The following is a 12806-nucleotide window of genomic DNA, read 5'->3' as shown; positions in this document are numbered from 1 at the left end:
AAGAGCCGCCTTCTGAGGAGTCGGCGGCGAGGCGGCCGACTGCCCACTCGCGGCCGTGTCCCAGGAGCGGCTTCAGGATAAAGCCAACTCCTGACTGGCGACTTCCAGAGAAGCCGGCCTTGGGGAGTCGGCCTGCGACGCCAACAACCCCCATGCCCTCATAAAAAGGGACGTGACGGGGAGTGGCCATAGTAAGGTCCACTCCCACCCCTTTTCCAAGGGCAGGCGTGGCTATAGTACGCCGTACCCGCAGAGATCTCCGCGCAGTGCGACGCTATTGCCATGCCGGCCCTGACGTCAGCCCCTGAGGGCGGAGTCCTGTGCCCACAACAGCCTGCTAGTACGACCCAGGGATGATGGGTCCCACCAGTCGGCGGGCGTACGAAAGACGGTGAGAGCGCCACCAGTCGGCCCGGATGGGAGTCGGCCACCAGGAGTAGGCCGGCCCCTCCCACGGGCCCCACGCACCATTAATCAGACACGACAGGTAGTGGCCACAGTGATCGCCCACCAGACGGCGGAGCTGTCGCCACGACCTCATGACCGAGCCTGCGTCATTAGAGGCACGGCTACAGTAATCTGCAGCCGGCAAGACCCGCCCGCGGCGGACGTGCAGTCGGCGGGGCCCACCAGTCAGCGGGCCCCAGGAGTCGGCGGATAAGACGGCGGCCAGAGAGACTGACGGCTAGGCCCGCGCCCAGCCGGATTACCATTGTACCCCTAGGGGGTAGGCCTATATAAACCCCCAGGGCTTCCATGCAAAGGGTTGGAATCCATTAGCACTAAACCAGATCGTATAGGAAGGAGAGAGCTAGCCTTGCCTTCTCCTACCTCCAGGAAACAGCTCGAGGAGCAACCGTGTAAACACTTTGCCATAGTGATCATGCGGAGACCCCGCAGAGCAGCAGTAGGGGTATTATCTCCCCGGAGAGCCCCGAAGCTGGCTAAGATTCGCCAGCGTGCATGCCTTCGCCTTATCCCGTTTCCAGGCACCGGCGACGTTCTACTCGCCCCCACCATGATAATCCATCCTTTGGCATATGTCGCACCCAACCCCCGACATTTGGCTCCCACCATGGGGCCGGGTGCTCCGTCGTCCAGAGACCTGCTCTGGACGGGAACCCTTTTCCTCCCTGGCGAGCGCAGCCAGCCCGGCATGCCAGACGGAGTTTGCGCTGACACGCTGCACGGCGCTGAGATCGCCTGCGCAGCCAGCTGCCTCGTTGATCTTGTCGGCGAGGTTCGCCTCTCCGACGAACCTGCATCCAACATAGGCACGGGCGTCCCCAAGCGCCTCCTCGCGGGCCTCCTCGTCCAACTCCACGTCACCGGCGAGCCTGCCGTGGACTTGGAGTCTGTAGGCTCCACCGACCCGGTGCTGGTCGACTCCGACACTGCGTCGCTCGACGCGTTCCCCACCAACGTGGTGGTCTACGACGAGCCTCTCCCTCGCGCAGAGAGCGACAGAAGCACCGTCATCGAGGTGCTTGTCATCGATCATGACGAGCCTCCCGGCGGAGGAGCGCATGACCCACTTGGCGCGGCACTACAAGACCTGACTGCGCCCATTCCGGAAGACGCTGACGCGGAGACGTTGGAGGCGCGCCGCCTTCAGCTCGTCGAAGGCGCGAAGAAGCTGGCTAGCATGAGACGCTTGTTAGAAGCCTACCAGCATGAGATGGATCGCTCTGTGGGTGGCTTGGTAGCCCCAGCTGGGCCCAGCCGCCTTGGCGCGGTCCAGCAGCGCAGCATGGCCATCGCCAACCTGTTTGGGGCAAATCGCCCTGTGTACGCCACGCCTGCGGAGAACATTCGGGCCGCCCAGGCGGCGGCGGACGAGCTGGACAACTTCGAGGGCGAAGAGCGCCGCCTGATGACGGAGCGAGTCCAGCGGCTCCTCAACGTGGCTGCCGCGCAGAACGAGGCCGGCTGCCGCACGGAGGCGCCGCAGCGACAAAACCACGACCCACCTCCACGCCGAGATCAAGGCGCGATGTCTCGGACGCCGACTGGCGGCGCCCGAGGGAGGAAAGACAAGGATCCGGCTATCAGCCACAGTCCGACTCACATTACCATAGAGCGCGACCAAGACGGCCGCCCGAGAGAAGTGGAACGACGGGACGACTGTCTGCCTCCTCCTTCTCGCAAGGAAAGGCGAGTCTCCCCGCCGCCTGTTGACCATCCGACTCTCGGCGACCGCCTTGGCCGCCGAGATGGAGTCGGAGAAAATGACGCCCGCCACCGGATCGACCGACTCCACCGATCCCTAGCGCTGGAAGAAGAAGACGAGTTGGGTCCGCCTTGTTTTGAGCCCCACACTCGAGACGAGCCCTTTCCCAAAGGGTTCATGCTCCGAAGAGACACACCCAAGTACACCGGCTTGGTGAAGCCGGAGGACTGGCTGGTTGAATACTCCACAGCTGTCAACATAGCAAACGGCAACAAGCATGTCGCCGTAAAATACATTCCGCTCATGCTCTAGGGCATGTCCCGGACATGGCTGAACAGCCTGAAGCCCCGCAGCATCAACAGCTGGGTCGACTTCACTGATGCATTCGTCCGCAACTTCACAAGCACGTACAAGCGTCCTCCCAAGCCTCGTCAGCTTTCCTTGTGCATGCAAGGCCCCAACGAGTCGACTCGCGACTACCTCACGCGCTGGGCCGAGCTTCGGAACTCCTACGAGGGCGTGCACGAGGTGCAGGCTATCGAGTACATCACCGCCGGGTGCAGAGAAGGCACCCTCCTCAAGCTCAAGCTCCTCTGCGACGAGCCAGAAACCCTCAACGAGTTGCTGATCATAGCAGACAAGTGTGCCACGGCCGACTCCTCCATGAAGGCGGAGATTCAAGTTAGCGCGACTGGCAAAGTGGCCCCTCAGGCTCCAAGAACTCCGGCAGGAGACGCCAGTCGACGGCAACAGCAGAACGACCACAAGCGCAAGGCCCTGTAGCCGGCTTCTAACAGCCGGCAGGTGGCGACAGTTGAAGACCAGTAGCCGGATGGGCAGCCTTCACCCAAGCGACAGGAAGGTGGCAAGCCCAACTGGTTGCCGGCTTTCTCATATGAGCAGACTCTGGATGGTCCTTGCAAGTTCCACAGCGGCGCGAAGCCGTCGAATCACACCACCCGGAAGTGCCACTGGCTCATCAGGATCGCCAAAGGAGACGGCCTCCTACCTCCCCCGCCTGCTGGGCAGCAGCCCCCGCCTCCGCCCCAGCAGCCGGCTGTCAGGCCAGTCGGCGCAGTACAAGACGAGTACCCCGAAGAGCACGGAGCCTACGTGATATTTACCAGCATGGCTGATGATCGACGCAGCAGGCGGCTGCAGCGACAAGAGGTGAATGCAGTAGCATCAGAGACACCAGAGTTCATGCACTGGTCCTAGAAGCCTATCAGCTGGAGCAGAGCTGATCACCCAAAGGTGATGCCGAGTCCGGGCTCTTATGCCTTGGTCTTGGATGCCACCTTTGACATGGATAGATGAGCTGCTCGTTTCTCGCGAGTTCTGATAGACGGAGGCAGCAACATCAACATCATGTACAAGGACACCATGGAGAAGTTAGGAATCAAGCAAAGACAGCTTCAGAACAGCCAGACTGTGTTCCACGGCATTGTTCCTGGTCTTTCCTGCTCACCAATCGGCAAGATCCTGATGGACGTCCTCTTTGGAGACAAAGATCACTTCCGTCGAGAGTCAGTTTGGTTTGAGGTGGTGGACCTCGAGAGCCCATACGATGCATTACTTGGCCGACCCGCCCTGGCCAAGTTCATGGTGGTCCCCCACTACGCCTACCTCAAAATGAAGATGCCCATTTTCAAGGGGATTTTGACCGTAGCCGGCGACTACCAGAAGTCGTCTGCCTGTGCGACTGAGAGTAGTCGGCTGGCCGAGTCCCTGGTGATCGCGGTCGAAAAGCGACTCCTTGACCGGGTTGTGGCGATGGCCGGCAAGCAGCTAGAGGTATCACCTAACCCAAAGGAGTCGGAGGCTGAGGGGTCGTTCAAGCCGGCCAAAGAGACAAAGAAGATACCCTTGGATCCAGAGCACCCAGAGAGGTACTCTGTCGTAGTCGCAAACCTGGACAGAAAATAGGAAGGCGAGCTCGTCGATTTCCTCCGTGAGAATCGGGACATCTTCGCGTGGTCCCACAAAGACATGCCAGGTGTACCGACGGAATTCACCGAGCACAAGTTACATGTCTAATATGATGCGAAGCCGGTCAGGCAGCCCTTGCGCCGCCTATCAGAAGAAAAGAGAAGAGTTGTCGGAGAAGAGATAGCCGGACTCCTAGCAGCTGACTTCATTATGGAAGTATTCTTTCCAGAGTGGCTAGCCAACCCGGTCCTGGTACTGAAGAAGAACAAGCAGTGGCGAATGTGTATTGACTACACAAGCCTCAACAAGGCTTGCCCCAAGGACCCATTTGCTTTACCAAGAATTGATCAGGTGATAGACTCCACAGCCGGATGCGAGCTGTTGAGCTTTTTGGATGCATATTCAAGATATCACCAGATCAAGCTGAACCCGGCTGACAGACTAAAGATTGCCTTCATCGTGCCGTTTGGAGCTTTCTGCTACCTCACCATGACGTTTGGCTTGAGGAATGCCGGCGCCACCTTTCAGCGTTGCATGCAGAAGTGCCTCCTCAAGCAACTCGGCAAAAATACCCACATCTACGTGGATGATGTGGTGGTGAAGACGGAGAAGCGTGGAACACTGCTGGAAGACCTCAAGAAGACCTTTGAGAACCTGCGCCAATTCCAGATCAAGCTCAACCCTGAGAAGTGCATCTTTAGAGTACCAACCGGCCAACTCCTTGGCTTCCTGGTCTCTGAACGCGGCATAGAGTGCAACCCTGTAAAGATCAAGGCCATTGAGAGGATGGAGGTACCCAGCCGACTGCTGGTCATGCAAAAGTTCATCAGCTGCTTGGCGTCCATCAGCCGATTCATCAGTCGCCTGGCCGAGAAAGCTCTCCCCTTATACCAGCTCATGAAGAAGACCACTTTTTTCGAGTGGAACCACAAGGCGGATGAAGCTTTTCTCCAGTTGAAGAAGATGCTGACTACCCCACCCGTTCTGGCGGCTCTGACTCCTAAGGAACCTATGCTCCTGTACATCGCCGCCACCAGCCGGGTAGTCAGCACAGTCATTGTAGTGGAATGCAAGGAGGAAGGCAATGCACTACCTGTCCAGAGACCGGTATATTACCTGAGCGAAGTGCTGTCGACCTCCAAGCAGAAATACCCCCACTACCAGAAGATGTGCTATGGCGTGCACTTTGCCGCCAAGAAATTGAAGCCTTACTTTCAAGAGCATCGAATCACTGTGGTCTGCACGGCCCCACTTGCCGAGATGCTTCTGGCCGAGTGGCCAAATGGACCATAGAGCTGGCTCCCTACACCATCCACTACCAGCCCCGCACCGCTATCAAGTCACAAGCACTAGCCGACTTCCTTGTCGGCTGGGCAGAGACCCAGTACTTACCTCTAGCGCCCAACTCCACCCATTGGCGGATGCATTTCGACGGCTCCAAGATGCGCACCGGCTTGGGAGCCGGTGTTGTCCTCACTTCTCCTAAAGGCGACAAGCTCAAATATGCACTGCAAATCCATTTTGCCACCTCCAACAACGTCACCGAGTATGAGGCGCTCATTCACGGGCTCCGGCTTGCCAAAGAACTTGGCATTCGCCGGATCCCGTGTTATGGCGACTCGGACTTAGTGGTCCAGCAGTCGTCTGGCGACTGGGACGCCAAAGATGCAAACATGGCGAGTTACCATTTCCTCGTGCAGCAACTCAGTGGATATTTCGAGGGGTGCGAGTTCCTCCATGTGCCAAGAAACGACAACGACCAAGCAGACGCCTTGGCACGAATAGGTTCTACCCGCCAAGCAATACCATCCGGCGTCGCCCTTCAACGCCTCCTCAAGCTGTCTGTCAAGCCTTCACCAGAATCAGACTCCATCTTTGTGCCGGCTCCCCCCGAAGAAGTCGGATCCGACTCCAGAGCCCCGGCAGACGGTACGGGGATTTTGGCAGATAGCTCCAAAGCCGCCACAATCGAGGCCGGCCCGGGGACTGCAGAACCCGGCCCAAGGACTGCGGCAGTCGGCCCGAAGACTCCAGAACTCAGCCCAGGGACTACAAAACCCGGCCCGGGGACTGCGGCGAACGGCCCGAAGACTCCAGAACTCGGCCCTAGGGCTGCGCCAGTCGGCCCGGGGACTTCATTAATCCAGCAAGCGGTTGTTGACTCCAGCCCGACGCCTCCCAGCCCAGCCGCCCTCGTCCAATTCGCAGTTCTGGCAGTCGAAGAAATAGCATCACCCTCATGGGCCCAGCCCATCCTCAAATTCCTGGTGAGCAAAGAGCTGCCGACTGATGAGACCTTAGCTCAGCAAGTACAACGCCGAGCGGCAGCCTACACCATAGTCAACAGAGAGCTGGTCAGGCGCAGCGTCACTGGTGTCTACCAGCGCTGCGTACAGCCAGAGCAAGGCCAGGAAATTCTCAAAGACATCCATCAAGGCGAGTGTGGCCACCATGCGGCTTCAAGATCACTCGTCGCCAAAGCTTTCCGACACGGTTTCTTTTGGCCAACGGCCTTAGAAGAGGCCAAGGAATTGGTCCAAAAATGCAAAGGGTGCCAGAAGTTCCGCTCCAAGCCGCATCAGCCGGCTTCTGCACTCAAGACCATCCCCATTGCCTGGCCTTTCGCAGTTTGGGGCCTAGACATGGTGGGACCATTCAAGACGGCACGAGGTGGCTTAACTCACTTACTTGTCACAGTGGACAAGTTCACCAAGTGGATAGAAGCGAAGCCAATCAAGAAACTGAATGGTCTGACTGCCGTGACTTTCATCTCCGACATCACAATTCGGTACGGCATACCACACAGCATCATCACCGACAACGGCACGAATTTTGCCAAAGGCGCCTTGGCCTGTTTTTGTGCGACAAAAGGCATCCAACTGGACCTAGCGTCCGTCGCCCATCCACAGTCAAACGGCCAGGTGGAGCGAGCAAACGGCCTCATCTTGTCCGGCATCAAGCCCCGACTGATCGAGCCTCTGGAGCGCTCGGCTGGCTGCTGGCTCGACGAGTTTCCAACCGTCCTCTGGAGTCTGTGCACGACTCTAAAATGAACTGGCTTCACGCCTTTCTTCCTCGTCTACGGTGCTGAAGCCGTCATCCCAACGGACATAGAGTTCGATTCCCCGCGAGTCACCATGTACACCGAGGAAGAAGCAGAAGAAGCACGACAAGACGGCATCGACTTGATGTAAGAGGGCTAGCTGTTGGCACTCAGCCGGTCCAGCATCTACCAGCAGAGCTTGCGCAGATACTACAACAGGAAGGTCAGGCCGAGATCTTTCCAGGAGGTCGACCTCGTGCTCCGACTAATCCAGCGAACAGCCGGCCAGCACAAGCTGTCGGTGCCTTGGGAAGGCCCCTTCATCATCAGCAAAGTACTGGGCAATGACTCCTACTACATGATCGATGCTCAGAAGCCCCGAGCATGCAAGAGGGACGACTCCGGCAAAGAGACAGAGCGGCCATGGAATGCAAATCTCCTCCGAAAATTTTACAGTTAAACGCAGTATGTATCACGCTACCTTTTGTATTAAAAGTACCAAGACTTCGGGCCCCTCGAGAAGAACTCGGGGACTGCCCTCTTTTATCTATATGATAAGAAATATGCCTTCGAGTATATTACTCTTTGTTATGCTGCTTGGCACCGGGTTCGACTAGTCGGCCCGGGGACTTGTCGTCCTGCGCTATGAAATGCTTCCTGCAGCCGGACAAGTAGTGTGTGGCGTCTAAGCCGTCTCTTGCCAGAAGCCGCAGCTCGCAGAGCGACTGTCTGGTGGGCAGGAGTAAGGAAGAATGGGCATCCACATGAAAAATGGCTAAGGACTCAAAGCACAAACATAGCTTAAGGCCGGCTTCCAGCCTTTTTTTCGCAAACCGACTCTTGAATAGTCGGCTTGCCGCCTTCTATCCGACTTGTTAAACAACTCTAAAAACGGCTACTTGCCTTCCCAAAGTGACCAAGAATTTGATCCAGCAGCAGTCCACAGAGCGGCTGTCCGACTAACAAAGATGGCAACTGAGGGAAGACGGCAAAGGAAAAAGCCAAAAGAGCAATGAGCAAGAAAAGATAGAAGTCGGATGAATATTTACATAACAAAGGCCCTTGGCCAGATCTTCGAGCAGAAATTCAAAATACACCCCGCGGGTGGAATTGTGCCAATTAACAAGTTCTTCAAAAACTATTAGAACAGATAAAACAAAGACGAGGTGGCAGCCTAGGGGGCGGAAGACGGGTTTGGAGGATCGGAGGAGACGGCGGTGTTGGATGTTGGGGCGGCCGGCTGGGCGGTCTCGGCTTGATCACCTCTGGCGGCACTCGGCTCGGGCGGGCACGGCTCGTTGCTGGAGGCGCGGTCGAGCTGAGGCTGGCCGTCCGCTCCATCTTCCGGTGCCTCCGTCTCGCTTCCGTCCTCCGCCTCGTCTTCCTCCTCGACGCTGGAGCAGATCACCTCTACCGAGTCCTCGCCATAGTCGGGGTTCAGCCCAAACCACTCCGGTGGCACCTCCTCGCCGTCTTCAGCCCGCTCGGGGACAAAGATGCTGGTGTCGGTGTACTCGGCGATCGCCGCCGCACGCTTGACAAGGGCGTCTTCTGTGGCTGCCAGATCCGGCTGGGCCTCTGACCGGAGTGTGGCCAGCCGGTCTAGGTCCAGCCCCGGATAGCACGCCTGACGAATTCCAAGGCTCGGCGCGCTCTGGCCCGGGCCGAGGAACCCTTCCAGGCCTCAAGACGGCCAGGCGCGACCTCCAGCCAGTCGGCAGTCCGACTGGGGGTGCGCGGAGCCTGCACGTCTAGCCACAGGGCGGCAATCACTTGGGCGCCGACACGTTGAAGCCGACGCAACATCTGGTGGGCCGGCCGCAGGCGAGCCCTAATGCTCAAAATATGCTCATCAAGGGTCCGAGGGGCATCAGCGGCGATCTCCGCGCCATCCGCCCTCCGCTCCTCGCGATCGGCCTCGATAGCTTGAATGGCGGTCTGCGAGTGGCCGGGGAAGAAGTCTGCCAAGACGGAAAGAATGAAGAACAAGTCAAAAAACCAGGAGTCGGCTCGACCTATAGTCGGCGGCTCGAAGAAGGAAAGCAAAGAAGCTCATCGTCGACGAGGTCCTCCATCTCATGGAAGCCGGATGCCAGCATTGCCTCCTTGTTAGTCTAGGAGGAGCGCTCGCTCGCGAACTCGGCCAGGAGGGCGGCCTCCGCCTCTTGCTGCGTCTTCTTAAGCAGCTCCTTCTGCTCTGCCAATTGTGCGGCCAGCAGATCGATCTTTGCGGCAAGTTTGCTGCACTCCTCCCCCTTGGCGCGCAACGCGGAGTTGGCTTCGCTCAGCTGCTGTTGAAGAGTGGCATTGGCCGCTGAAGAAAAAGAAGAAAGAAGGCGTTAAGTCATCAACGAATAAGGTCGCCGGGGAGATCCGGCCCGACTGCTCAGCAGTCGGCCCGAATCTCGGGGACTACAACCCGCTGTTGACACCTGATTTTGGCACAATGCAGAATGCAATGGATATGGTCTCAAATGACAAAATATTCTAAATGAGAAATTTCACATTGCCGAGTGGAACAACTTTGATGTTTGGACCATAATCATTCGGCATCATATCAAAGACCAAAGCTACACTCAGATTGTCATGTTTAGGTGTTCTGAGTGCTTTTTGGTCAAGTATGCCTCCAGGACAATCTCGGATGAAGCAATGCTCTACATGCATTGTCTTCGTCGCGTCGAATCGGTCGATTTTGATATAAAAATCATCTCAATCCGAGTTCGTATGCAAAAGTTAGAGCTATCTGGATGCAGCCCTGTCAAGACGCGAAATATGACGCGGAAGACCAGACATGTCTTGGCAAGTGTCTGATGTAATGCGTGAGTGTTTTGGCCCAGAAGATGGCCTCGAGTCGGAAAACGTTCAACACGAAAGTTTTTCGTCTCGTCAAAACGGTCAACTTTGCTTTTGGACGCATTTTCATCCGAGGTCGTTTGCTGCCTCAAAAACCTTGCCGGGGAAAGCTTGCCGCCGTGAACAGTAACCTTGCTGGGGAAAGCTTGCCGCCGTGAACAGTAACCTTGCCGGGGAAAGCTTGCCGCCATGAACAGTAACCTTGCCGGGGAAAGCTTGCCGCCATGAACAGTAACCTTGCCGGGGAAAGCTTGCCTCCGTGAACAGTAACCTTGCCGGGGAAAGCTTGCCGCCGTGAAGAGTAACTTTGCCGGGGAAAGCTTGCCGCCATGAACAGTAACCTTGCCGGGGAAAGCTTGCCTCCGTGAATAGTAACCTTGCCGGGGAAAGCTTGCCGCCGTGAACAATAGAAACTGTCAAGGCCAATCCGACCAGATGCTGAAGATGGGCTCAAATAGTTATCTAGATGGCTTCGGATGAAGAAGTGTTCAACACGGGAGTTGTTCGTAACGTCGAAACGGTCAACTTTTCTTTTGGAGTCATCATCATCCGACGTAGTATACGACCTGCAGAGACACTGCAAGAGTCGGACGGTCTAGTCAGCTACATGAACAAGTCCGACTCGAAATTAGAGATGACCCCGTGGAGTATTCAAGATGGCCTTATTTGGAAAAGTGATCAACATATGGATTGTTGGCCTCGTCGAAGCACACATAATTGATATTTGAACCGTCTCCATCAGAAGTCATATGCAGATTCCACAGCCCATGCAAGGAGCAAGACAGAAGATTGGACCAGATTCGGGCTGAATCCGAGTGGGACCAGAACTAAGATTCTAGGACGTGAATTGATGTAATTTTCTTGTAAGGAAAGCCTAGATAAATCCTTTGCTTGTACGGGAAGTCCAGCCGCCTCTTATATATGTTGGGCGTGACGGCCGATTGAACAACACACAATCGAAAAAATCAATATACTACTTTTTCATCTACATTTTATCTCTCCACCGTTTTTCTATCTCGTTCTTCATTGTTCTTCGTGTTTGAGAGCTGCGAATCCCGAGGCTCTAGGGGCGAGCGAATCGACCTAGGGCAGCCCATAGCCGTCGCACTCCCTGACGGGGTCCCTCCCGGGGGTGTGGGGTTTTCGGGTCTGCAAAAGCGCCCATCGACTGTCTTGTGTATCGCGCTGTCGGTCGGGTCTCCTTCGACGTGAGCTGCGGTGCATCACCCCCGGCGTCGAGGGTACACGTGACGTGTTCGTGTGTCAACACACTTTTTGGCGACTCCGCTGGGGACCGAAGATCAATCATCATCATCCACCATGTCCGATCTTCCCAAGCCATCTGAGGTAGACGCCGATAACATCATTAAGCCCAGTCTTGATGAGATATCGGCCGATCATCGCCAAGTCTATGAGGAGTACAAGAAGGCACGTGAGGAGAAGGACCTGCAGGAGTTCCTTGCAAAATTCAAGAAAGATCGCCAAGGCAACATCACTCTGATTGAAGAAATCAAGTTCCCTCCTCTTCAAGCCGAGCAGGTTAAACCCTCTGTGAGTACTACTTTTTCTTCTGAGCAGTGGGCTGAGATTGAAAGTCGTATTGCTGATGGTAACAATCTAGTCTATCAAACTTTCATAGAAAATACTAATGCTCAGAAGAATACATCTCAATCATCTAGTGGTAATGATGGTGTAGCTGCTAGTGTGCAAAACCCTAATCTGGCTTTACCTATTGCATCAGCGTCTCCTGTGCCGATGGCTTATTATCCTACCCATACAAATCAGATTGTGACTGCACCCATCAACCCTATTATGAGCATGCCAGGTTCGGTGGCAGCGCTGAACCAAACCCTACCTACACCTACAACCACTCGACCACTACCAAATTTTGGGTCGACATACATGCCACAATTCTTACCTACATCTAGCAACCCTACTCCTCCTATGCCACTGCCACAAGCGTCATCGTCCACTATGGATGATGGTCTAGCTAATCTTAGAGAGGTGATGGCTAAGATGCTTCGAGAGAATTTTGGAGTTGAGTTACCTCGGAATCGGATTTACCAAAAGCCGTACCCCGAGTACTTTGATGCCATCCAGTGCCCTCCAGGATATAAAATTCCAGATTTTGTTAAATTTAGTGGAGAAGGCACGAAAACCACATGGGAGCATGTTAGTCAATATTTAGCACAATTGGGTGAGGCAGGCTCATTGAACAAATTGAAAGTGCGTTTATTTCCTTTATCATTAACTGGTACCACATTTTCATGGTTTTCTTCTTTACCCCATGGTTCCATTCGGGTTTGGTCGCAGCTAGAGCAGAAGTTTCATGATCACTTTTATAGCGGCGACAATGAACTCAAGTTGTCACATCTAACATCGGTTAAGCAGAAGCATGATGAATCGGTCTCCGATTACATCAAGAGATTTAGAGAAACAAAAAACCGGTGTTTTAGTTTGGTGATAACCGAGAGAGACTTGGCAGACCTAGTGCTGAGTGGTTTGAGAACTCCCATCAGAGAAAATCTAGAAGGCTATGAGTTTTTAAATATTAACCAAGTCTTACAAAGGGCTTTGGCTCAGGAAAGCCGAAGCAAAGACCTCAAAGAAGTGCATAGATACAAAGCCGATCGTCCAAAGATGGATATGATCGAATATGATAGTGATCACTCGGACGATGAGGGTGATGTTTTTTCTACTGAATTTGTTTGGCCATCTAAGGCCAGACCATTTACCTGCAATGATCTGAAACCGATTCATAAGAATCGTGATGAAGAGATGAAGTTTACTTTTAACATTGCCAAGTGTGAT

This window comes from Triticum dicoccoides, chromosome 4A (assembly GCF_002162155.2).
Source record: "Triticum dicoccoides isolate Atlit2015 ecotype Zavitan chromosome 4A, WEW_v2.0, whole genome shotgun sequence".
Taxonomy (NCBI): domain Eukaryota; kingdom Viridiplantae; phylum Streptophyta; class Magnoliopsida; order Poales; family Poaceae; genus Triticum; species Triticum dicoccoides.
Note: the sequence above shows the minus strand (reverse complement) of the source record.